The sequence below is a fragment of the Odocoileus virginianus genome, chromosome 19, assembly GCF_023699985.2.
Source record: "Odocoileus virginianus isolate 20LAN1187 ecotype Illinois chromosome 19, Ovbor_1.2, whole genome shotgun sequence".
Taxonomy (NCBI): Eukaryota; Metazoa; Chordata; class Mammalia; order Artiodactyla; family Cervidae; genus Odocoileus; species Odocoileus virginianus.
Genome location: NC_069692.1, coordinates 3,791,900 through 3,817,053, shown reverse-complemented (window position 1 = coordinate 3,817,053; position 25,154 = coordinate 3,791,900). Strand labels below are relative to the sequence as shown.

At 37.9% G+C, this 25,154-nt stretch overlaps 1 pseudogene; it reads right to left on the bottom strand.

The window, feature by feature from the left end:
• Positions 1–10,228: 10,228 nt before the first annotated feature.
• Positions 10,229–11,441, bottom strand: LOC110151472 (N-lysine methyltransferase SMYD2 pseudogene; annotated as a pseudogene).
• Positions 11,442–25,154: the final 13,713 nt, after the last annotated feature.

The following is a 25,154-nucleotide window of genomic DNA, read 5'->3' as shown; positions in this document are numbered from 1 at the left end:
AAATGGAAAGATAATCCTAACTGTAGAGTGTTTCACAAAGAAACAGGGGTCTGAGCCCCTACTGGGCTCCAAAGCCTGGGAGTCCTGAACCTAGAAGACAAGATCCTGCAACATCTGGTTTTGAAGGCCAGCAGGGCTTGCATAAATAAGAGCCAGAGTGTTGCAGAAAACAGAAACACTCTTCTTAAATGGCACACACAAATATCTCATACATTCTGAGTTCTAATACAGGGGCAGTAGTTTGAAAGAAGCCTAGATCCAAACCACTTGGTGGTTGTGGCAAGCCTCTTAGAGAGGCAGAGTGTAACTGGGACTCCCCCTGGGGACAGAGTTTCAAGGCCATTTGGAAAAGCTTACTCTTCTGTGAGGACACTAATTCTGGCAAGTGCCATCTGAGAGTTCTTCCTGTAGCCTATTAGAGCCAGGGGTTTAACCACCCACCCCTTGTACAGCAACTCTTCTTCTGGGACCCAGCCCTGCCCACCAGAAAGCCAGCATAAATCCTGGGAGCCTGTAGGTCTCAGAGCTAGCTACATAGAACCTGGCCCCACCAACCAGGGAGCTGGCAACCATTCTATAAAGCAAGACCTGGCAGCCAAATTGGGCTGAAAGCCAGTAATGCCCTCCTGCACATCCACAATAACTAGACTCACCACAACAGAAGGGCTTGCACAGCCGAAAAAGGGAAATTCCTACAGCACATTGTTCTGGTGATTAGAGGAGAGTGTGCTACTGGTCCTCACAGGACATCTCCAACGTAACTACTTCCCCAAGACTGAGAAATGTAACTGAACTACATAGCAATTTAAAAATAAACACAGAGAATTAGGTAAAATGAGGATACAGAGGAATGTGTTCCAAATGAAGGAATAAGATAAAACCTCAGAAAAAGCACTAAATAAAGAAGAGATAAGCAATCTAACTGATAGAGCTTAAAGTAATGAGAATAAAGATGCTCAATGAACTCAAGAGAAGAATGAATAAACACACTGAAAGTTTTAACAAAGAGTTAGAAAATATAAAGAAGAATCAAACAGAGCTGAAGAATACAACTGAAACGAAAAACACCATATAAAGAATCAACAGTAGATTAAACGATGCAGAGGAATAGATCAGTGAACTGGAAGATAAATAGTGAAAATTACTCAAGCTCAACAGAAAATAGCATTAACAAGAATGAATACAGTTTAAGAGACTGCTGGGAAAGCATCAAGAATACTAACACTCACATTACAGGATTCCTAGAAGGAGACAGCAGAAAGAAAGGGACAGAGAGTTTATTTGAACAAATAATATCTGAAAACTTCTCTTCCCTAACCTGGGGAGTGCAGTTCAGTTCAGTAGCTCAGTAGTGTTTGACTCACTGAGACCCCATGGACTGCAGCACACCAGTCTTCCCTGTCCATCACCAACTCCCAGAGCATGCTCAAACTCATGTCCACTGAGTCGGTGATGCCATCCAACCATCTCATCCTTGCTGCCCCCTTCTCTTCTTGCTCTCAATCTTTCCCAGAAAAGGGTCTTTTCAAATGAGTCAGTTCTTCACATCAGGCGGCCAAGTATTGGAAATTCAGCTTCAGCATCAGTCCTTCCAATGAATATTCAGGACTGGTTTCCTTTAGGGTTGGCTGGTTTGATCTCCTTGCAGTCCAAGGGACTCTCAACAGTCCTCTCCAACCACAGTTCAAAAGCATCAGTTCTTCAGGGCTTAGCCTTCTTTATGGTCCAATTCTTACACCCATACATGACTACTGGAAAACCCATAGCTTTTACTAGACAGGCCTTTTTCAGCAAGGTAATGTCTCTGTGTTTTAATATGCTATTTAGGTTGGTCATAGCTTTTCTTCCAAGGAGCGAGTGTCTTTTAATTTCATGGCTGCAGTCACCATCTGCAGTGATTTTGGAGCCCAAGAAAATAAAGTCTGTCACTGTTTCCATTATTTCCCCATCTAATTGCCATGAAGTGATGGGACTGGATGTCATGACCTTAGGTTTTTGAATGTTGAGTTTTAAGTCAGCTTTTCCACTCTCCTCTTTCACTTTCATCAAGAGGCTCTTTAGTTTCTCTCCACATTCTGTCATAACCTGAGGAAGGAAACTGGTATCTAGGTCCAAGAAACAAAGAAATTCCCAAACATGATAAGCTAAAAGAAGTCTACATCAAGACACATGGTAATTAAAATAACAAAAATTAAAAATAAAGGGAGAATCTTAAAATCTCCAAGGGAAAAGTAGTTACTTATGTACAAATGAATTTCCATAAGACTATGAGCTTACTTTTCAGCAGAAACTCTGAAGCCTCCAGAATGGATACCACAATACATTCTAGGTGGCAAAAGGAAAAAAACCTAGAATCAAGAATACTCCACCCAGCAAATATATCATTCTGTTTGATGGACAGATGAATTCTATAGACAACCAAAGGCTAAAAGAGTTTAGTAACACTAAATTGGCTTTATGAGAAATGCTACTTCTTTAAGCAGAAAAAAAAAATCACCCAGGAAATATAAACATGAAATAAAAATCTCATTGGTAAAGGCAAACATGAACCACTTATAAAGCTCATAAGAAGGTTAAAATATAAAAATAGTAAGATCAACCCTATCCACAATAAATAGCTAAGGAGTACACAAAACAAAACAAGTAAAATATGATGTTGAAAACACTAAATGTCTGTGAGGGAGCAAAAATGAAGGATTGTAAGAATGTGTTCAAAATTAAGAGGCCATCAACTTATCTGACACACATACCCACACACAGACACATGCTCACACACACATATGGTTATAGATGAACCTCACAGTAACTGAAAAACAAGAATCTAACATACACAGACACAGACACACACACACTATCCAAAAATAACAGTAAAAAAAAAAAAGATCAATCAGTTCACATCACAGAGAAAATGAGCAAAAGAAGAAGAAGCAAACAAAACAACCTGTAAAACAACCAGAGAACAACTAACAAAATGACAATAAAAGCAAACATATCAGCACTTATTTAAATGAAAATGAACTGAATGCCCCCATCAAAAGCCATAGAGTCTTCTGATGAATACACAAGCAAGGTCATGTATATAGTGCCTATAATAGACACTTCAGCTTTAAAGGCACACAAAGACTGAAAGTAAGGGGATGGAAAAAAGTATTTCACACAAATAAATGAAAAGAAGGCTGAGGTAACAATACTTTCATCAGACAACATAGAATTTAAGTCAACACTATAATGATATCTGTGGATTTATAGTGCATTTTCACTTCAGTTCAGTTCAGTCGCTCAGCCATGTCCAACTCTTTGCAACCCCATGAACCGCAGCACACCAGGCCTCCCTGTGCATCACCAACTCCTGGAGTTCACCCAAACTCATGTCCATTGAGTCGGTGATGCCATCCAACCATCTCATCCTCTGTCGTCCCCTTCTCCTCCTGTCTTCAATCTTTCCCAGCATCAGGGTCTTTTCCAATGAGTCAGTTCTTCACATTAGGTGGACAAAATATTAGAGTTTTAGCTTCAACATCAATCCTTCCAATGAACACCCAGGACTGATCTCCTTTAGGATGGACTGGTTGGGTCTCCTTGCAGTCCAAGGGACTCTCAAAAGTCTTCTCCAACATCATGGTTCAAAAGCATCAATTCTTTGGCACTCAGCCTTCTTTATAGTCCAACTCTCACATCCATACATGACTACTGGAAAAACCATAGCCCTGACTAGATGGACCTTTGTTGGCAAAGTAATGTCTCTGCTTTTTAATACGCCATCTAGGTTGGTCATAACTTTCCTTTGAAGGAGTAAGTGTCTTTTAATTTCATGTCTGCAGTCACCATCTGCAGTGATTTTGGAGCTAAAAATATAAACTCTGCCACTGTTTCCACTGTCTCTCCATCTATTTGCCATGAAGTGATGGGACCAGATGCCATGATCTTAGTTTTCTGAATGTTGAGTTTTAAGCCAACTTATTCACTCTCCTCTTTCATGTTCATCAAGAGACTTTTTAGTTCTTTGTCACCTTCTGCCATAAGGGTGGTATCATCTGCATATCTGAGGTTATTGATATTTCTCCAGGCAATCTTGATTCCAGCTTGTGCTTCATCCAGTCCAGCATTTCTCATGATGTACTCTGCATGTAAGTTAAATAAGCAGGGTGACAATATACAGCTTTGGTGTACTCCTTTTCCTATTTGGAACCAGTCTATTGTTCCATGTCCAGTTCTAACTGTTGTTTCTTGGCCTGCATACAGATTTCCCAGGAGGCAGGTCAGGTGGTCTGGTATTCCCAACTCTTTAAGAACTGTCCCCAGTTTCCACAGTCCTCAATTTTCTCTGTGCCTCTTTCTCCTTCTAAAATTTCTTCAGCATCTCTTTAACATGCCAGAATACTTCCTTTTCTTCTCCTTACTGGCATTGAGGGCTGTGAAACTGGCTTTGGAAAACTCAGATTTTTTTGATTTCTTCTCCTTGTCATGTCTCATCTTTTCACTTCTTTATCTTCTCACCACCTTCCTTCATCTTCTGCTTCTTTGAAGATTGTTTCTTCTTTTCTTTAATGAAGTCATCTTCAGATTCTGATGCTTGTCTAAACTGCAGGGCTCTCGAGTTAATGGAAAATCCTCCATACTTTGTGGTCAAAGAGACAGGAACAAGCTCATCATATGCCTCAGTTATTGATGAAGGAATTGGATTCATGATAACTGTAACCCATATCAATCAAGTCCTGTATAAGCTCTCTTCTATATTTCTTTCCACCATATTTTTCTTTACATTTTCAGGCAAGGGTTTCCTTGTTTCCTTTCTTCATCATTGAAAGGATCTGAGAGCTCTTTCTTCTTGTCTGAGGGATGAAGGCCTTTCACCTCCCCTCATAGGTTCTTCACCAGCTCTGGGCAGCAGAACTCTGGGCAGAATTTGTGATTCCGCTCAGAGAGCCAAGTGTGACCCCAAGAGCCGCTGCAGATGACTCAGAATCGTGACTCTTTTCTGCTCCCTAACGTCTTATTTCTGAGATTTCTTTAAAAAATGCACAACTCAAAGAATCTAGGAGAGAAGTGAACTGGACCTTATGACTGTTTTTGAGATGAACAGACTCTAACTGAAGGTTAGAAGCTAAAAGCAGAAGATTGAAATCTTCTCCAAGTCAAAGTACAGCTGTAAAGCTTTTGTGAATCTTGGTAAGAATCGTGTTTATATTCACCATGAAATCACAAATACGATCAACTTTATGTTGTGAGTTTGGCAGTTTTTTATAGAAGAACTCACTAACTGTTTATAGTCTCCCATTTTCATATATACCATTCCCCTCTGCTTTTCAGCTATTGCTAAAAAACCCTAAACCTTATTACCTTTAAGTCTATCTCTCTCAGATCATTTCTTATCCGTTATCACCACTTCTCCATCAGAACTGTTTGGATATATGTCACATTCACTTAGGAAGTATCATTAAGTCACTTATTTCTAAGAGGGCTAAAAGTCTAACAATTATAGATAGAGATATATAATTTATGCTACTGGATTAATGGGATAGGACTAGATTTTGAAACCTTTATTCTCTATGAAATAATATTTCCACCCTAAAATTATGCTGCATAGTTGGTCATCATTTGCCTATGTGCAAAATTAGTCCTGATTAAAAAACTAAAAGCAGTCCTAAGCAAATGAGATAATCCAGATTCTGCAACTGCAACAATTCCCCAATCACTCATTAATCAACAAATACGTATCTTTTTAAAAATAATGTATGGAATTCATTAGATGACTGCAAAGGTAATTGAGAGTCAAATTCCTTCTACAGGAAGATTTCATTCTTTTGCAGGAGTGTAAACAGAACCCATTTTCACTATGCTTACCTTGTAGCTACACCAGTCAGAAGATGAATGATTTTATGCCCTTGTGTGGGCATACTATAGTTCAGTGTGGAGATGTTTAAAATCACTTTACTTTTCAATTCTATATCCTATGAAATGATTCTCTGGGGTAATTATGGGTGGCCCTCTGGAGTCCAACTATGAATAGGGAAAGAAACAAAAGTAACAGAGAGAAGAAATATCTTTTTTTAAATCAATTTATTTTAATTGGAGGCTAATTACTTTACAGTATTGCAGTGGCTTTTGCCATACATTGACATGAATCCACCATGGGTGTACATGTGTTCCCCATCCTGATCTCCCCTCCCACCTCCCTCCCCATCCCATCCCTTAGGGTCATCCCAGTGCACCAGCCCTGAGCACTTGTCTCATCCATCAAACCAGGACTGGTGATCTGTTTCACACATGATAATATACATGTTTCCATGCTATTCTCTCAAATCATCCCACCCTTGCCTTCTCCTACAGAGTCCAAAAGTCCATTCTTTACATCTGTGTCTCTTTTGCTGTCTCTCATATAGGGTCATCGTTACCATCTTTCTAAATTCCATATATATGCCTTAAAATACTGTATTGGTGTTTTCTTTCTAAGTTACTTCACTCTGTATAATAGGCTCCAGTTTCATCTACCACATTAGAACTGATTCAAATGCATTCTTTTTAATAGCTGAGTAATATTCCATTGTGTATATGTACCACAGCTTCCTTATCCATTCATCTGCCGATGGACATCTAGGTTGCTTCCATGTCCTGGCTATTGTGAACAGTGCTGCGATGAACATTGGGGTACACGGGTCTCTCTCAATTCTGGTTTCCTCCATGTGTGTGCCCAGCAGTGGAATTGCTGGGTCATATGGCGGTTCTATATCCAATTTTTTAAAGAATCTCCACACTGTTCTCTGTAGTGGCTCTACTAGTTTGCATTCCCACCAACAGTGTAAGAGGGTTCCCTTTTCTCCACACCCTCTCCAGCATTTATTGCTTGTAGACTTTTGGATAGCAGCCATCCTGACTGGCGTATAATGGTACCTCATTGTGGTTTTGATTTGCATTTCTCTGATAATAAGTGAAGTTGAGCAGCTTTTCATGTGTTTGTTAGCCATCTGTGTGTCTTTTTTGGAGAAATGTCTTTTTAGTTCTTGGGCCCATTTTTTTGTTTGGGTCATTTATTTTTCTGTAATTGAGCTGCAAGAGCTGCTTGTATATTTTTTAGATTAATTGTTTGTCAGTTGCTTTGTTTGCTATTATTTTCTTCCATTCTGAAGGCTGTCTTTTCACCTTACTTATAGTTTCCTTCATTGTGCAAAAGCTTTTAAGTTTAATGAGGTCCCACTTGTTTATTTTCACTTTTATTTCCATTATTCTGGGAGGTGGGTCATAGAGGATCCTGCTGTGATTTATGTCAGAGCGTCTTTTGCCTATGTTTTCCTCTAGGAGTTTTATAGTTTCTGGTCTTATATTTAGATCTTTAATCCATTTTGAGTTTATTTTTGTGTATGGTGTTATAAAGTGTTTTAGTTTCATTCCTTTACAAGTGCTTGACCAGTTTTCCCAGCACCACTTGTTAAAGAGATTGTCTTTTCTCCAATTCTTGCCTCCTTTGACAAAGATAAGGTGCCCATAAGGTGCGTGGATTTATCTCTTATTTAAGTGGTGAGGCAAAAGATTCCCAAAGGACAGAAAGATAACATAGAAATAATGAGAGGCAAGGATTCAACGATGATCAACAGTATGAAAAAATTTTTATGAGAAAGCAAAAAAAAAAAAAAAAACAATGGACATGTTTAGCTATGCAGAGAAGTTTTATATATATTAATTAACTGTCTTGGCATTGGAAATTTTTGTACTAAGGTTGTTTATCAAGTTCTGTGCCAGAATTGTTCATATCCTATGGCTGGCTCCAGTTCTAGGGTAGCTATATTACCCAAAAATCTTTATGCTAGTTTCTGAGACTCTGCTCAAAACCTTTCATTGGAAGGAAACATTGGCAGAGATCTACTTTGAACAAATTACTCTTGTCAATATAGTTGAAAGAAGTCCTTAAGTATTATTTTCATCATTAAGATATAAAAATACCTCTCTTACAATGTCATATAAGTTTACATTTCATTAAAACTTATCATTCTGCTGCTTTTAATCATTGTTTTCATATAAAAAGTGTCTTTGAAAGAGTCCTTTAAAGAACAGCTTGTATCACTACAAGTTATAACTAAATCCCTTTTATTTGTTATAAACATCAGAACTAGTTGGATGTTTGAAACATTATGAGCATCATGAATATCAAACTAGTTTGAATTTTGGCAGAGAGGTACATTCTGGGTAGACAGAATGTTTACTGCATGTCTGTGAACACAGGGTTGCTAGAAAATCTCACCAAACCCATACCCTGCCCAAAAGGTTTACAATTCCTTCTCTTTTGACATTCTGGCAGAGTCAGCAGCTAATCAGATTTAAATAATACTTTTTAACAAAGTTACTCCTCAGTGGTTGAGAATTCAGACATAACAGGTATGTTCTTGAATACAAATTGGACTTTAATTAAAGGGTTCAACCTAGTATATTTTGGCTACACGTCAGTTTTATAAGTAACACTATTTTTTGAAAATGTTCAGAACAACTTTGTAGTGATTTGTTAAATTCCTGTGGTAAATCCCCCACCGTTTACCTCCATATGGAGAAGAGATATGCCTTTCATTCAATGAGAAAAACTGATTCAGCCCCTTAATATTCACAATCACAGGCTAAATCCCATTTTAAATATGAATAAGAATATCCCCAGCCCCAGAGCCTATCAGGATATGTAACTCTGAACCACTACTGTCTAGATATAACCTCAGCATAGAAATATTTTCTAGATCTAATAGTCTATGGAAATTGTTAGTCTCAGTTGCTTGTGATTTTTTGTGAGACGCTGTCAAAATAGAAAATTACAAGACTTAAATACTTTGAATCAATCTTGGTTAAAATCAAAAGAAGCCACAAATGACAATGGTATCATAATGTCTTAAAAAAAACTTAAGCGTGAAACTTAAAAACTTGAAAAACTTAAGAGTAAAACTGTTGTCATAAGGTACTTTACCAGTCATTAATGAAAAGTGAGGAAGAAAATGGGGGAATATTTTCACTCCAGTGTCCACAAGAGCATTAACCAGCTGGTGTAAAAGTATTCTTTTTTAATATTAGTTTTTTAAAATTTATTTACAGAAATGATGAAAAGCCAGTACAGCAAGTTCCCCTATGCCCTTCACATGCCCAGTTTCTCTTATTATTAATGTTATATTACTATGGTACATGTGTCACAGCTAAGAAGCCAACACTGGTACATTACTTTTAACTGAACTTCTCATTTTATTCACATTTAATCTTAGCCAAAAGTCTGAGGAGTTCTCCACATTTTATTTAGGGTTCACTAACTTTTTCCTATGTCTTTTATGTTCCAAGATCCCTTCCAGGACATTATATTTAGTCAGCATGTCTCCTTCGCCTTCTCTGCTTTATGACAGAGTCTCACTCTTTGCCTATTTTTGATAATTTTGTTTTGAAGAGTGCTCTTCAGATATTTTGCCTCTTGCCTGATGCTTTTCTCATTGTTAAATGAGATTGTGCCTTTTGGGGAGGATGGTCACAGAGATGCACTTCCATTCTCATGACACCACACTGTGTTGGGAGTACACGAATTATTATTAGGGTGAGGTTGACCTTCATCACCTGACTGAGGCAGTGTTTGCCAGAATTCTTAACTGCCAAGTAGAAAAATAACCTTTTATTTATTTATTTTTTACTACTACCTTTTTAATTGTTCATAACATTACAGTAGGCATGAAGGAAAAAATAACTGCAATTTTAAAGTCAATCTGTCTGAGGTATATTATATGAAACCATGCCATTCTCTCTTTTAGAAAAAAAATTCAAATAATAATTTGACATTAAGGTAAAAGATTAAGACCAAAATCCAAGTAAGCCATCTATAAGGTTTAAGTGTGAGTCGTGTTTCCATTCCATTGAGTTTACAGAAATGTTGGCATGATGTGTATGATTTGAAATAGTCAAATCCTTGAAGGTTTCTGCACCAGGGTTTAAATAAAAACTAAAAAGCTCAAATGTTGGCACAGTATCAGTGATTTTCCAGTTTCTGTTTGATCTCAGAAATCGTCCAGGTTATCTTGGCCATCAGCTACTTCTTTGTTGAGACTTCTCAGATGATGCAGTGGTAAAGAATCCACCTGCCAAAGCAGAGACATAGGAAACATGGGTTCAATCCCTGAGCCAGGAAGATCCCCTAGAGTAGGAAATGGCAGCCCACTCCAGTATTCTTGCTTGGAAAATTCCATGGACAGAGAAACCTGCAAGGCTACGGTCCACAGGGTCACAAAAAGTTGGACATGACTAAGCAACTAAAAACATGCAGAGAAACTTCCATGTTGGTCATGGCTTTCTTCAGGGCTCTCTCCCCAGAAGCTTTGTTCTCTAGGCCCACCTTACAGTCTTCCTAACTTCAGCCGCGTGGGGGCTGAGGGCATACAGCGGACAGTGCTTATTGTAGGGCTGGGTGATTTTCTGTCTGTATGGTAGGGCTCCCTCCCAGTTTTGCATGTACAAGCAGATGCTTGGCACATCATGTGCATCCTGTACGTGTTCCTGTCCTCAAACATGCAGCTCTTCTCCTGGCTGGGTTTGCAGATCTCCAGCAGCTCACTGGGGGAACTTGTGTAGTGCTTGGCCTTTCATAACTCAATACATTGCAAACGTATCTGATCATGTCTCTGCCTCTGGGGGATAGGTGAACTTCCAGATTTCCACCTTGGCCTTATCCTTGTCTTTGTTGGTACATCCTTGCTCTTACAAGCATAAAAAAAAAAAAAAAAAAAAAAAGAAGCTCTTAACCAGTCATTCATATCTTCTGTTGTGTACAGGAGGCCAATGTAGCTGGTAAAAATCTCCTCTCCTGGGTGGATTTCTTCTCCCCTTGCAGGTCACAATGACATTGGGGCAACATCAGCAAATATTGCTGATCCCAAATGAGAAAGTTCTTCACCTTCAATTGCAAATCTATGACAATTAACCTGTATGAAGAGTACTACCAAGATATCATTTTTGGGGAACTGAAGGTGCTTGGAATGAAAGCAATACAGAGCAGCAAGGTCATTCGGAATCAAATCCTTCTTCTCATTATCTAATTTATCCAGATATGACTCCAACTCCTTCATGGCTAACCATTTCTCTGAAGGTTTCTTTCTGGGTGGATTTTATGTATAGCCAGAATTCTTGCAATTAACCTTACAGTCTCTGAGGGATTCCAGTTTTCTCCCAAAACAAACCGTGGGAGAACATTCCAGCCTGTGCATCAGCCAGTCATCTTTCTCACATGCTACCTCACAGTAAAATGCCTGCTTGCATCTTCACATCTGGACAATCCTCCTTTTCTGGTGAAACAGAACTCACAGTGGTTGCCCCACACATTGACCGTGAGCATGAAGGCAGAGGCCTGCAGGGGAGGAGCGAGCCCCTGCCTGGAAGCACTGTAGGACCTTGCCCCAGCTGCAAAGGTGCTCCAGACCACGGTTGGCCTGGGCCCTCATCCCAGCATCTCTGTACAGAGGGGCTGCAGCTGCAGTTCCCCAATAGCATCTTATTTTAAATGTTAGTCTATATATGTGCTATCTAGCAGATATTTGTCACGCTTTTTAGCTGTCTCATTCTTTGAACCTCTTTCCTATAATAAGAAATTTCTCATCCTTGTAAGTTCTTGCTTTGCTGGGGCACAAGGATAAAATGCAGAAGGTGGCTTCTTCTCTGGTGGCTCAGATGGAAAAAAATCCAGCTGCATTTCAGGAGACTGGGGTTGAAGCCCTGGCTTGGGAAGATCCCCTGGAGAAGGAAATGGCTACCCACTCCAGTATTCTTGCCTTGAGAATAGGCAAGGACAGAGAGCCTGGTGGACAGACTACAGTCCATAGGGTTGTGAAGAGTTGGACACGACTGAGCAACTAACACACTTGCAATAAAAGTGAGGAACTCCTACTCTAGTGATCACAGGCATCACATCTCCAGTGAGGTAGATACTATGTGGAACCCACTCTGGTAAAGAGATGGCAGAGACATCGAGTTTTACAGGCAGCATGATATGATTTGCCTACTTGTCAAAAAGCCACGGGCATAGGTCTTAGCTTGTCTGACAGACCAAGAAACTCATTCTAGTGGATTCTTTCTAACCACAAAGAGCTAGCAAAGAGTTCTTCCACAGTGTATCACTACTTATTTTTTGACAATAAGAAAGTCCTGAAGAAGACAAATAATTTATATTAAAAAGTAAGTAAGAGTGAAGTCAAGGTTGGTTTAATGATTGTATTGTTCTAGTGCTCTTGATTCCATTATTTTCTGAGTGGTAGATGGAAGCTGCACCTGATACACATGTGTGTATTGTGTGTTGTGTTGTGGATATGAGCATTATCTAATATGAATCAAAATTAAAAATGCTTGAAAAATCCTGAGCTGTTACCTTCTTTTTTAATTTGTTTAAAATCTAGTTTTTCAAATAGACACTTATGGTTTTGGATCATATAATTTTAGTTCATTATCAAGTCATCTTTACCAAATAATGCTTCAATTTACACTGTCTTCCAGTTTTTGTGAAAAGTTACATAAGAATTAGACGTAAAATCTCCACTTTGACAGTTTCTATATTCTACAACTTTTTTAATGATATAAATACCTCATTTGTACCTATATAGTGAACAAATAAGAAAAATCAAATTTGGTTTTCCCTAAATATTTTGAACAATTTTTACCTCTAATCAAGGGAAATATTTAAAATTTTAAATTATTTTTATATAATTATAGATATATAGGATGTTGCAAATATATGTACAGGAAGGCCTCTGTACTTTTCCACTTAGATTCCCCCAAATTAACATCCTGTATAACTACAGCATAATAAGGATGCCAAGAATTTGACATGGGTAAAATCCACAGAGCTTATTCAGATTTCTCCAGTTATGCATGCTATCATTTGAGCTTATATGTATGTATATGTGTACTGAAGTAAAATTTTTAACTTTTAAAAGTTTCTCTTTGCTTTACTAAATTGGTTATGTTGAGCATTAAACACCAAAATATCAGTGGCCTAATGCAATAGGAGTTATTTCTTTCTCACACAAAAGTTAATGTATGTGTTTCTGGTTGTAAACCAATTTCATGGTCATTTGAAAACTCAGGCTCCTTCTAATTTGCAGGTCTATCCTCCCTTAAGTCCTAGTGTAGGGTCCTTTCAATTAGCAGAAGAGGAAAGACAGGTGTGGAAGTGTTGCACATCTCTGTGGCCAAGTTTCACTGGTCAGGACTCAGTAGTATGACTACTCTTGTTGCAAAGGGTGAATGGGAAACATACTGTAGCTAGGTGTACAGGAGAAAAAAAAAATAGGTGTTGGTTTTCAGTACAGTTCGTTCCTTGAATTTAAGAACCAGGTCCCGTATCTTATCATGACTTGTCAAAAATACTGGTTACCCTTTATAGTATCATTTTCTCTTAATCTATTTCCAATTGTTTTTCTAAACTGAGTTATCTTAAATTCTATGTATCTACTTTAACACTATTATTGCAAAAAAATGAGAAATGAATAAATTAAGCACTAAAGGAGTTAAATAAGTTTTGCAACATTTCAATTGTAAAATTCTATTTTTTATAAATTATTTTCTTTCTTGTTCTTCAATGTGCTAAAAATTAATAAACAAAATTTATACAGTGACTACATGACAAAAATATTTGGGTTAAAAATTATAAGTTTGAACAATGATCCATATATTAGATTATGTAAGAGCCAAATATAACATTTAGAAATATAAAAATATTTTTACTTCCTTTTGTAGAAGACTTTATCAAAGTCATTTATATGTGAAATAGAGATAATAATAGAAAAAAATCATTTTCTACTAATTTTAAGACAAATATTTTGTTTGCATAGATTATCTGAAAGTTTCTTTCCAGTTTGGCTCTTACAGTAACATTGAGAATAGATGTCTTTCATTGTAAGCAATAGTAGTTCAATAACGTAATTCCACTGAACCTTGCAATTGTATGAGTTCAGTGATTCTATCTTTGTTCTTTAGGTACATAAACTATGATGGAGATAATGTAAAAAACCTTCTTGCAAGTCTGCAAAAGGAAGTTTACAAGCTCTAATGATTGCAGCATGGAGCACTGAATGACTGTGTTTAATCATAAGAAAGGGGCCACTTTCCCAACTGCAATTCTTCCAGGAAAACCCTATAATAGAGGAGATAAGAACTTAATTTAAAAATCATTGTTCCATGGAAAGTCCTTAAATAAACATGGAAGTCAGTTCTGCTCTTTAGCAATTTTTGATTCTCAAATCATTATTTCCACTATAATGTATTGTGGTCTATGTTGTGTTCAGTTCAGTTTAGTTCACTCAGTCGTGTCCAGCTCTTTGTGATCCCATGGACTGCAGCGTGCCAGGCTTCCCTGTCTGTCACCAACTCCCAGAGCTTGTTGAAACTCATGTCCTTCAAGTTGGTAATGCCATCCAACCATCTCATCCTCTGTTGTCCCCTTCTCCTCCTGCCTTCAATCTTTCCCAGCATCAGGATCTTTTCCAATGAGTCAGTTCTTCATATCAGGTGGCCAAAGTACTGGAGTTTCAGCTTCAGCATCAGTTCTTCCAACGAACATTCAGGACTGATTTCTTTTAGGATTAACTGGTTTGATCTCCTTGCAGTCCAAGGGACTCTTAAGAGTCTTCTCCAACACCACAGTTCAAAAGCATCAATTCTTCAGCACTCAGCTTTCTTGATTAAGATCTCAGGTAAATGACAGTTCAGAGACCATAGATAACTTTTCAGAGAGAATGAATCAGCTGGGTCTAAAATATAGGTTTTCCTTTCCTCTTTCTTTTTTTTCCTGTATACTATAGGGTACTATATATGCCTATCTTTAGGGACAGTGCCTATACTCAGAAAGTCCAGAACTGTCTAAAACTGAATGCTTATTTAATATTTATAGATAGCAAAAGTCTCATCAATGTATACTGTATTCTGAGCTTAGTCAGTCTAACAGGTATGTCAATAGTGCTTACCTTTAAATTATTCAAGGTGCAATGGCTTGGAAATGATTTCTCTTCAAGTAGGTATCATCATACCTTACTGGACACTCTATCTTACTGAGTATACTACTTTTAGCCCCACAACTGTAGACATAGAGATAGGATTGAAGGCCTATTCAAATAGACCTTGAATAATATTTCCCAGATAGTAACTGTTAATTCATTCTCTTCTCTATGGTGCTTTCTTTGCTTATAGTTATGGACATTTTACAATTGGAGATAGATTCCCTGAAAAGAGTGCTGTATTCTGCATATAGTTAAGTAAGCAGTGTGACAATGTATAGCCTTGATGTACCCTTTTCCCAATTTGGAACCAGTCTGTTGTTCCATGTCTAGTTCTAACTGTTGCTTCTTGACCTGCATACAGATTTTTCAGGAGGCAGGTCAGGTGATCTGGTATTCCCATCTCTTTAAGAATTTTCCACAGTCTGTTGTGATCTACCCGGTCGAAGGCTTTTGCGTGGTCAATAAAGCAGAAGTAGATGTTTTTCTGGGACTCTCTTGCTTTTTTGATGACCCAATGGATGTTGGCAGTTTAATCTCTTCTTCCTCTGCCTTTGCTAAATTCAGCTTTGAACATCTGCAAGTTCACGATTTGCATATTGCTGAAGCCTGGCTTGGAGAATTTTGAGTGTTATTTTGCTAGCATGTGAGATGAGTGCAATTGTGCAGCAGTTTGAACATTTGTTGGCATTGCTTTCTTTGGGATTGGAATGAAAACTAACCTTTTCCAGTCCTGTGGCCACTGCTGAGTTTTCCAAATTTGCTGGCATATTGAGTGCAACACTTTCACAGCATCATTTTTCAGGATTTGAAATAGCTCAACTGGGATTCCATCACCTCCACCAGCTTTGTTTGTAGTGATGCTTCCTAAGGCCCACTTCACTTCACACTCCAGGATGTCTGGCTCTAGGTGAGTGATCACACCATCGTGGTTATCTGGGTCATGAAGATCTTTTTTGTAGAGTTCTTCTGTGTATTCTTGCCACCTCTTCTTAATGTTTTCTGCTTCTTTTATGTCCATACCATTTCTGTCCTTTATTGAGCCCATCTCTGCATGAAAGTTTCCTTGGTATCTCTAATTTTCTTGAAGAGATCTCTAGTCTTTCCCATTCTATCATTTTCTCTTTCTTTGCATTGATCATTGAGGGAGGCTTTCTCATCTCTCCTTGCTATTCTTTGGAACTCTGCATTCAAATGGGGATATCTTTCCTTTTATTCTTTGCCTCTCACTTCTCTTCTTTTCTCAGCTATTTGTAAGGCCTCCTCAGACATCTGCATATCAGATCTAATCCCTTGAATCTATCTGTCACTTCCACTGTTTGATAGATGTTATTAAGAAATTAAGGCACAAATCTAAGTTGTTAGACATCAATGAATAGATGGAAAATATGGCATGATTTTCTAAGCAGTTCCATCTGAAACATATTGGTTGTGACTTTGTCAAATATACTGAAAGAATGCTGAAAAGAAGCCCTAAGTTTAATGTGAAAATATTTTCCAGGATAGTATACACAGGTAATTAAAGGGAAGATGGTGATCTGTCTTTGGTATGAGTAGCATCTTGACTATGTATGATGTAAAACCTGAATTCCTGAAGCACAGCAGGCTTTCCTGTTCCTTGCCAGCCACTGACATTCCTTTTCTTCCTCCCTTTAGTTCTTCCCTGGCATGACAAATACAGATGTGAATATGGAAATCATCTATGGAGTTTTAAGGGAGAAACACATCAAGCTGTTTTCCAGAGCAAAAAGTTTCCCATGCAATCTTCCTCTACTTCCGTATTTATCAAGTTTTATTAACATTTATTAATATTCTTCAACTTATTTTCCATTTTCATGCCGGACGCTTACTTTCAAGATTCCTGAAAACTTAGTCAGTTCTTGTTCAGATACATAATATAAATTTGCCTAATTTGAGTTAGTTTTTAGCTAGTAGCGGACAATGGGAACGATGGTATGGAACTGCCATTTGGTAATTTGTCTGTCTTAAGCTATGGAATATATGAATCTTGAAATATGAGAATCTGCATCCTGCTATTCAAGTGAAAGGCCAAAGTTGGAGAATGAGAAGATGGCATTTTATCTTCCATGTGGACATTTTTTATTTTGTGAACTAATTGGTGTGAATTTTATCATCCTGTTTTGATTTCTCCCTTCTGCTTCCTATGTTGGCTGAGGTGTGTTCCAGACTGCTGTTTATTTGAGCCAAGGACAGAATAATTAACAAGAGAAGCCTTGTTTAAGAACAGCATGTATGGTAAAACCAATACTAAAACTACCTGGAATATTTTAAAAAATCTAAGACCATAGCAACCCATTTTGGGGCAAGTAGTGGTTCATTAATTATGATTTTCTTATTTAGTGCAATCACCAGTTTGTCACATCCAAAGAATAAAAAATTAAATCATATCTTTCCTAAAGCCTACCTTTATTTGGTGTACTTCCTCTAACAGGAAAGGGGGTATAAAAATTCCTCTATTCTCCATAAAAAATACCATGCTAAGTATGTGAAAATATTTTCAATATTACCAACAAATACATCATGAAACATAAATCAGAGTTTAGATCCTACCACATCACTAATTTTTAAAAAATAGACTAACATCTAGTATGGAGGATACATTCAAATGAGTGCTGGCAGATTCATATCGGGATGATAATCAAAGTATTTTATTTTATTTTATTATTATTTTTTTAATCAAAGTATTTTAAAACTAGTACAGCATACGTGTGTTTAGTCACTCAGTCGTGTCTCTTTGTGACCTCATGGCCGTGACCAAATAACAGCCGTCTAATGAATCAGCATTCTGTTCTGATTGATGTATAAACCCTTACAAGCTTTCTAACGAATAATTTAAAAATAAATCATATTCTTTGACTCAGAAGTTCTTCCATGCATGTATTAAATATTTTTGATAAATTTCCATGTTACTTTCCAGACACGTTTTATCAATCTACACTTTTATCATCAGTTAATAAGAATCTGTTTTCTCATATCCTAAAAAATACTAGATATTTTAAATTATGTTAAACTCTGCCAATAGGTGAAAATACTATTTGATTATTGGTTTGATTTCTTTGGCTACTAATATAGTTGGCTGTTTATATTTCTTCCTTTGTGTACTGACTGTTCTTGTCCTGTTACTTTTTAATGCCACATATTTAAGCCCTATTAATTTATGAGTAGAAGACAAGAGATTGAAATGATTTTCTTTCATCCACATAGCCACACCCAATTATTTGTCAGGGTGGAAATTAGTCTCCTTTAAGACACAGTGTTCTGAAGAAAAACTCAAGAATGAAAGAACATATTTTGTTACACTTTGGCCAAGAACAAATCACTGCATTTAAAAAAGCATGCATTACAACAGAAAAGGGTGGATATTGCCTGCTGTGTTGGTATCATAGTTGCATTTAGTTCTATAAGCTTGTCTTCTGTGCCTCATGCATTTCTTTACTTTGCTCAGTCCCTACCAGGGTGGGACCACCCAAGCTCCTGAATGCAGCTCTTTCTGTAGGACCGTAAATTAAGCCTAAATTGCAGGGTAGGAGGTCTTTAGTTTGCTCTTTGAGGTATGAATAATTTCTCTACCATCTATTTCACTCCACTCAAGTTACCATGTGGAATGCCATTTGGGATAGCTTGGAAGTGGTTCTACGTTCGTATCATAAAAAAGACTCAGACAAGTTTTGTGTATTTTGTGATGGCAAGGAAAATAAGGAGAGGATTCAGGGTTTGACCTAGAAATCCCATCCAAGTTGGTTGGGGTTTTGGGTTTCCTGAGTTGTCATGTCTGGGGGAACCTTGCAAATGGGTTGGTAATGAGGCATTTTGAGGGCTGCTGATTCGGGAAATGGATTAAGCTATCTTGGGTACGTGGCATCCCATCTGCTTTGCATTCCATCTTGCATTTAAAGCATAAACCTGGTATTGTGGGGTCATTGACACTTAGCTCTATTATTGATATTCATAGATGAAGGTCTACAAAAATTTTAGAACCACATTTTCATCATGAAAAGTAGGGTAATTATTATATTTTCCTGAGGAGAGTCAACTTTTTGACTGAGCTGTTCCCACAAGGTTTACAAAATTTGTCTGATTCCTTGTTTGCCAGTGACTGGTCTGTAGGAGGCTTTAAAAGTATATTCAAAACAATAAAAGGCAACTATTATGTTACAGTAGAAAGAGCTGTCAAGAGACATTAGAAACTAGCTTGCTTCCTGTGCAGTCTAAGGGCAGTTTCTTATCTTCTCCAAACCAGTTTCTTCCTATATAAAAAGGAGATACATTATTCATAATGTCTAATTCACAAGGTCATGATCAGAACCAAAGACTGAATGTCAAAATACCGTGTAAAATACTACATGGATACTAGTTACTATTATTGTTAGGGGAAGCACACTGATTGAAACCGCCCACCCTGGCCAGGCACCATAGTAACCATTTACATGAGTTGTTTTATGACAGGAGATCCTGATAAGGAAGACGAAACTAATAAGCCACCACCAGCCAGAAGAGTTCCGGAAAGGTCGAAAGAAGACACCGCGTGTCCGTCCACTTCCCAGAATCCCTCTCGCTAGCATCCATCTTGACTGAGCGATGCGTGTCCCACCAGGAAAGACTCTGAATTAGAATGATTGGCCAAAGACCACCCGGAAAAGAATCCCATCACCATAAAACCCGAGATTGGGAGCCGCACAGCAGAGCAGTTCTCCTGGGTTCCCTTACCTCCTGCTCTCCACCCATGTGCCCTTTCCAATAAAATCTCTTGCTTTGTCAGCACATGTGTCTCCTCAGCCAATTCATTTCCGAGTGTTAGACAAGAGCCCAGTTTCGGGCCCTGGAAGGGGTCCCCCTTCCTGCAACATTATGATCTGACAAATAGTACCCTATGAGTTAGAAACTTTTATAAATATCTCTGAATGGAATGACCATTTTGACAAAAATTATGGGAGACACCAAAAGATCATGATATGTAGGTCTGTTTGTGTTTTTTTCTGTGTGTGATTGTATGTGTGAAGTACGTATTATCTGTCTTGAATTATTTTTATCTATCGTTTACTCTTTTTTTCTTATTTTTAAAAAATTGTAATTTACTTTATGGTTGCATTGGCTCTTCATTGCTGCATGTGTGCTTTCTCTGGCTATGATGAGCATGGAGCTGTGCACGCTAAGTCTCTCAGTCGTGTTCAACTCTCTGCAACGCTATGGACTGTAGCCTTCCAGGCTCCTCTGTCCATGGGATTCTCCAGGCAAAAACACTGGAGTGGACTGCCATGCCCTCCTCCAGGGGATCTTCCCAACTCAGGGGTCAAACCTGCATCTCTCATTTCTCCTGCATTGGCAGGTGGGTCCTTTACCACTAGTGTTACCTGGAAAGCCAGTTGCAGTTCACAGGCTTCTCATTGTAGTGGCTTCTTCTGACGTGGAGCACTGGCCTTCAGTATTTGTGGTGCACAGGCATAGTTACCCCACACCATGTGGGATTTTCCTAAACCAGGGATCAAACCCATGTCTCCTGCATCGGCAGGTGGATTATCAACCACTGGAACACAAGTGAAGTTCTATCATTTCTGTTTAGTCACTCAGTCGTGTCCTACTGTTTGTGACCCCATGGACTGCAGCATGCCAGGTTTCCCTGTCTATCAGCAACTCCAAGAGCTTGCTCAGACTCATATCCATTGAATGGGTGATGCCATCCAACCATCTCATCCTCTGTAGTCCCCTTCTCCTCCTACTTTCAATCCTTCCCAGCATCAGGGTATTTTAAAATGAGTCAGCTCTTTGCATCAGGTGGCCAAAGTATTGGAGTTTCAGCTTCAAAATCAGTCCTTCCAATGAACACCCAGGACTGATCTCCTTTGGAATGGACTGTTTGGATCTCCTTGCAGTCCAAGGGCTCTCAAGAGTCTTCTCCAACACCACAGTTCAAAAGCATCAATTCTTCAGCACTCAGCTTTTTTTTTATAGTCCAACTCTCACATCCATTCATGACTACAGGAAAAACCATAGCTTTGACTAGATGGACCTTTGTTGGTAGAGTAATGTCTCTGCTTTTTAATATGTTGTCTAGGTTGATCATAGCTTTTAAAAATTCATTTCCAGCTTCTGGTTCCTGAAAACATTTCTAAGTTTTTCTTTTCTTGAGACAGAAAATCAACTGATTTAAATTCTTTTAGTACTTGAAATGATCAATGCTATTTTCCTAATTTAAAAAAGTTTTACCTATGCATATGTGTATCTATCTATATGTGTATACACATATATATATAGAAGTTGAATTACCAAATATGACAAGAAATCTAAATTGCTGGCATGAAATATGCATTTTTCAGTCTTGGTTCATGCACTGTGGCCACAAACAGTCTTAATGTCACAGTCTTATTCAGCATTCCATTCGAAAGAAATTACGTTTTGGTCTGGCACGGCTAGGTCACATTCTGAAAGACTGAAGGATCAGACTAAATTTAGGGGTAAATACATCTATGTTTCAATTTCTCTAGGAAGGTGTCATATGGCTTAATATTTAGTTTTACAATTTTATTTCAATTTGTTTTACATGTGCCTTCTTTGAGGAAAGTGTTTCACAATATACCAATACTGAGACATAAAATATGAAATTTCTCCTTCAAGAATCTCAAAGGTGGCTGTTTCACTAACTAATTTACCACATGTAACTGAGAAACACAGTGTTTCATATTTTACAGATTGAGAAACCAGTGCACAGGCAAACATTGAAATGAGTTAGTAGGAGTTTAATGTTACTGATTTTACAAACTCAGATTTGAGATAATCAGTGGAATTTTTTTTAAAAAGGTAATATACCCAGCTAGTGCCTAAATAATCAAACGATCAGGTCACATGGGCCCTCAAGACCCAATCAGTTCAGTTAAAAAAAAAAAAGTAAACTTTTGACTCTATTTATATCAAATGGGCCTCAAATATTCATAGACTTAATTTCCTACTGTTTGCAACAAGCTATGAAAATTTGCCTTTAAATAAAGTGGGTAATTGACTACTCCTTTAAAAACTCCCATATTAATCAAGTTGCCTCTCCCAGTTGAAATACCCTACCTTTCTCACAATTGCCAGTTAAAAATTGGCTCACCCTTCAAGCACCATCTCATATGCCACAGAACTCGCAACGAAATATTATCTTGTCTTTGAAGTCTCCCTGTTCGTAGCCCATAACATGTAACTTCATTATAATGATTGAGGCTTTCCTGGTGGCTCAGATGGTAAAGAATCTCCCTGCAAGGCAAGAGACCCAGGTTTGATCCCTGGGTCCGGAAGATTCCCTGGAGAAGGAAATGGCTACCCACTCCAGTATTCTTGCCTAGAGAATTCCATGGACAGGGGAGCTCAGCAGACTACAGTCCATGGGGTTGCAGAGAGTCAGACATGACTCTCATTATATTTTATAATTATATTTCATTATAATAATTTGAATGTTTATTTTACAACTTCTCTTTCCTCTATGCTAACATCTTGTTGGTGAAGACTGTATTTTATCACTCCTATATCCTTCAAACTGCTCCAGGCTGATATTTCATATATTGTTTTGTAGATACAGGTTAACTTGTACTGAAATATGAATCATTTATATCTCAGATGTATTCCCAAAGCTTCAGGCTTTTATTCATATGTGTACCATTTAATTTATGATGAAAGAGGCAAGAGAAGAGGCAAAATCCCAAAGTACAACTGCCAGCTAAGTCCAGCCATATAAAGAACCTTTCCGAATTTCAGGAGCTTCTTCTTACATCTCATTGGTCACCTCTATCAGCAATCGATGTTGGAAAATTTATGTCTCTAACCAGGTACATTGGTTACCTTGACAGTAGAGGGGAGATTGGAATACAAATATTGAGTAAGCAACTAGTAGGCTCTAACAGAAAAACAAACGTAAAATAACCCACTGGAGAGCCTATTTGTGAAGTTCAAGTCAAAGTCAATTCAAGCTCAACATGTCCCCAATTCAGCTGCCTCGCCTCTTACACCCACTCCTTTTGCTACGGTTAAATCTCTATGAATAGTACCATCCTGTCAATCACCCAAAACAGAGATGCTAGTCAATCTCTTCCATAAACTCTGACTTAATTCATTTACTGCAGCTTTAGTTTCTTTACTATCTTACATATCTGTCCCTACTCACAATTTCCATTGTCAGTACCCTAGAGAAATTTCTTGATGTGTGAGTAGTAGTCCTTTTTTATCATCTTCTCACCTTTTATATCTGCCCTGTCTCCCCACTACTCCCACTTCAACCACCACCTTTCCGCACCCCCTCCCACCCAGTCTTTGACCATCTCTGCCTAGTGGCTCTCCATTTTCATCTGGGTTCCAGAGAATCTGGCCCCAACATCGATTGCAAAAATAAAGTGCATGACCAGTCAGCACCTGCTCTCCTGAATACAGAGACTGGTTTCTAGACAGTCATATAAACTTACCCAGAATAAACACCGAAATCTTTGACTTTTCTTTGAATGCTGAGACAAAGACACTCTTTCCTGTGTGATACTAATACAGAAGTATGTAGAACTGAGAGACGATAGAAACAATTCAGGAATCATAAATACTTGCCTGTGATGAAGCCTACATTAGGATGGGTAGAATGAAGAGACAGAACAAAATCAAGTCTTCAGTGTCCTTTTGGGTCACTGACTTAACCTGTACCTGGGCCAGTTCTGTCTTTGAATCTTTTAGGAATGGAAACTATTAAATTCTATTTATTGAATAAGCAAGTTTGAATTGGATTTTCTGTTTCTGGCAACCAAAAGCTTCTTATTGATTTAGTCCAACAATTTCCTGTTTAATTGGAGGAGGAAAGTAGTATATTCAGAAGTCCATGAAATAAATTTATCTATTTAGTGCCTTTGAAAATGAAGGTCAGATTTTGAGATAATTGTTATACTGGAACATTTAAAAGTAGAAAGGATGATACACTCTAGCATTCTGCGGATCAAGAGACTGCCACATAAGAAGGGTGATGATTAGTCCTAGTTGACGTGGGATAGCCCATTTATGCCTCCTGAAAAAGCATGATTATTAAGAGCTCCAAAGTTCATCTTCAAGTTTCCCAGTTTGGGCAATAAATTATATGGTCACTGTACTAATAAGGTATCTAAGGCTCAAATAATCAAATTAGCTTTGGTATCAATTACTAAACACATAACAGTAATCATCTGGGTGTTTATATTGTAAAGACTTAGATGATATTTACTTGGAAAAAGTGCATATGACTCTCTGAACAGTGTTTCTGGCTGCCCAAGCTGTCTCAGCATTCAGTAGTCTTCACACAATTTGCATAGCTGACCATTGCAACATGAAGGAAGAACAGATGATTTGAAAGTATCAGTACTTCTCAGTAAAGTAGTTCAGTGAGTTGAAAGTAACTTGTCATCTCCCAGCCAGCTGACTTTACTATAGTGGTTTTCAGGCATTTTCAGATTTTTTGTTTGTTTTTATGCCTTGGGAAATTAGTTTCTTTTTAACTTTTTTCTTTATAAAATGTTTATATTTATTTATTTTTTAAAATTGAAGTATGGAAAAAGAAGCTGTTGTGTATATATTTATATGATGGAATATTACTCAGCTATAAAAAGAATGAAGTTCTGGTATTTGTAATGACTTGGATGCACCTAGACTGTATTATCTCTTGCCTGGAAAATCCCATGGATGGAGGAGCCTGGTGGGCTGCCGTCCATGTGGTCGCTAAGAGTCGGACAAGACTGAGCAACTTCACTTTCACTTTTCACTTTCACACATTTGAGAAGGAAATGGCAACCCACTCCATTGTTCTTGCCTGGAGAATCCCAGGGACGGGGGAGCCTGGTGGGCTGCCATCTATGGGGTCGCATAGAGTCAGACACAACTGAAGCAACTCAGCAGCAGCAGCAGAGTGTATTATACTTAGTAAAATGTCAGACAGAGAAAGGCAAATAGAACCTTAATTTTCCTGATGTGATGTTGGGTTGTAACTGGATATTTAAAGGAGACTAAAATGCCCATTTTCACTGTGTTCTTCTTCTTTTTTTTTTTTTTAGAAACCAATTTTCTATAAAAACTCCAATAAAGTCTGGAATGAAATTTAGAAATCATAGTTTACATTAAAATCTTTTAAAAATTACTTTGCTAAAGTATCTTTTAAAAATGTTAAAGTAATCTTTT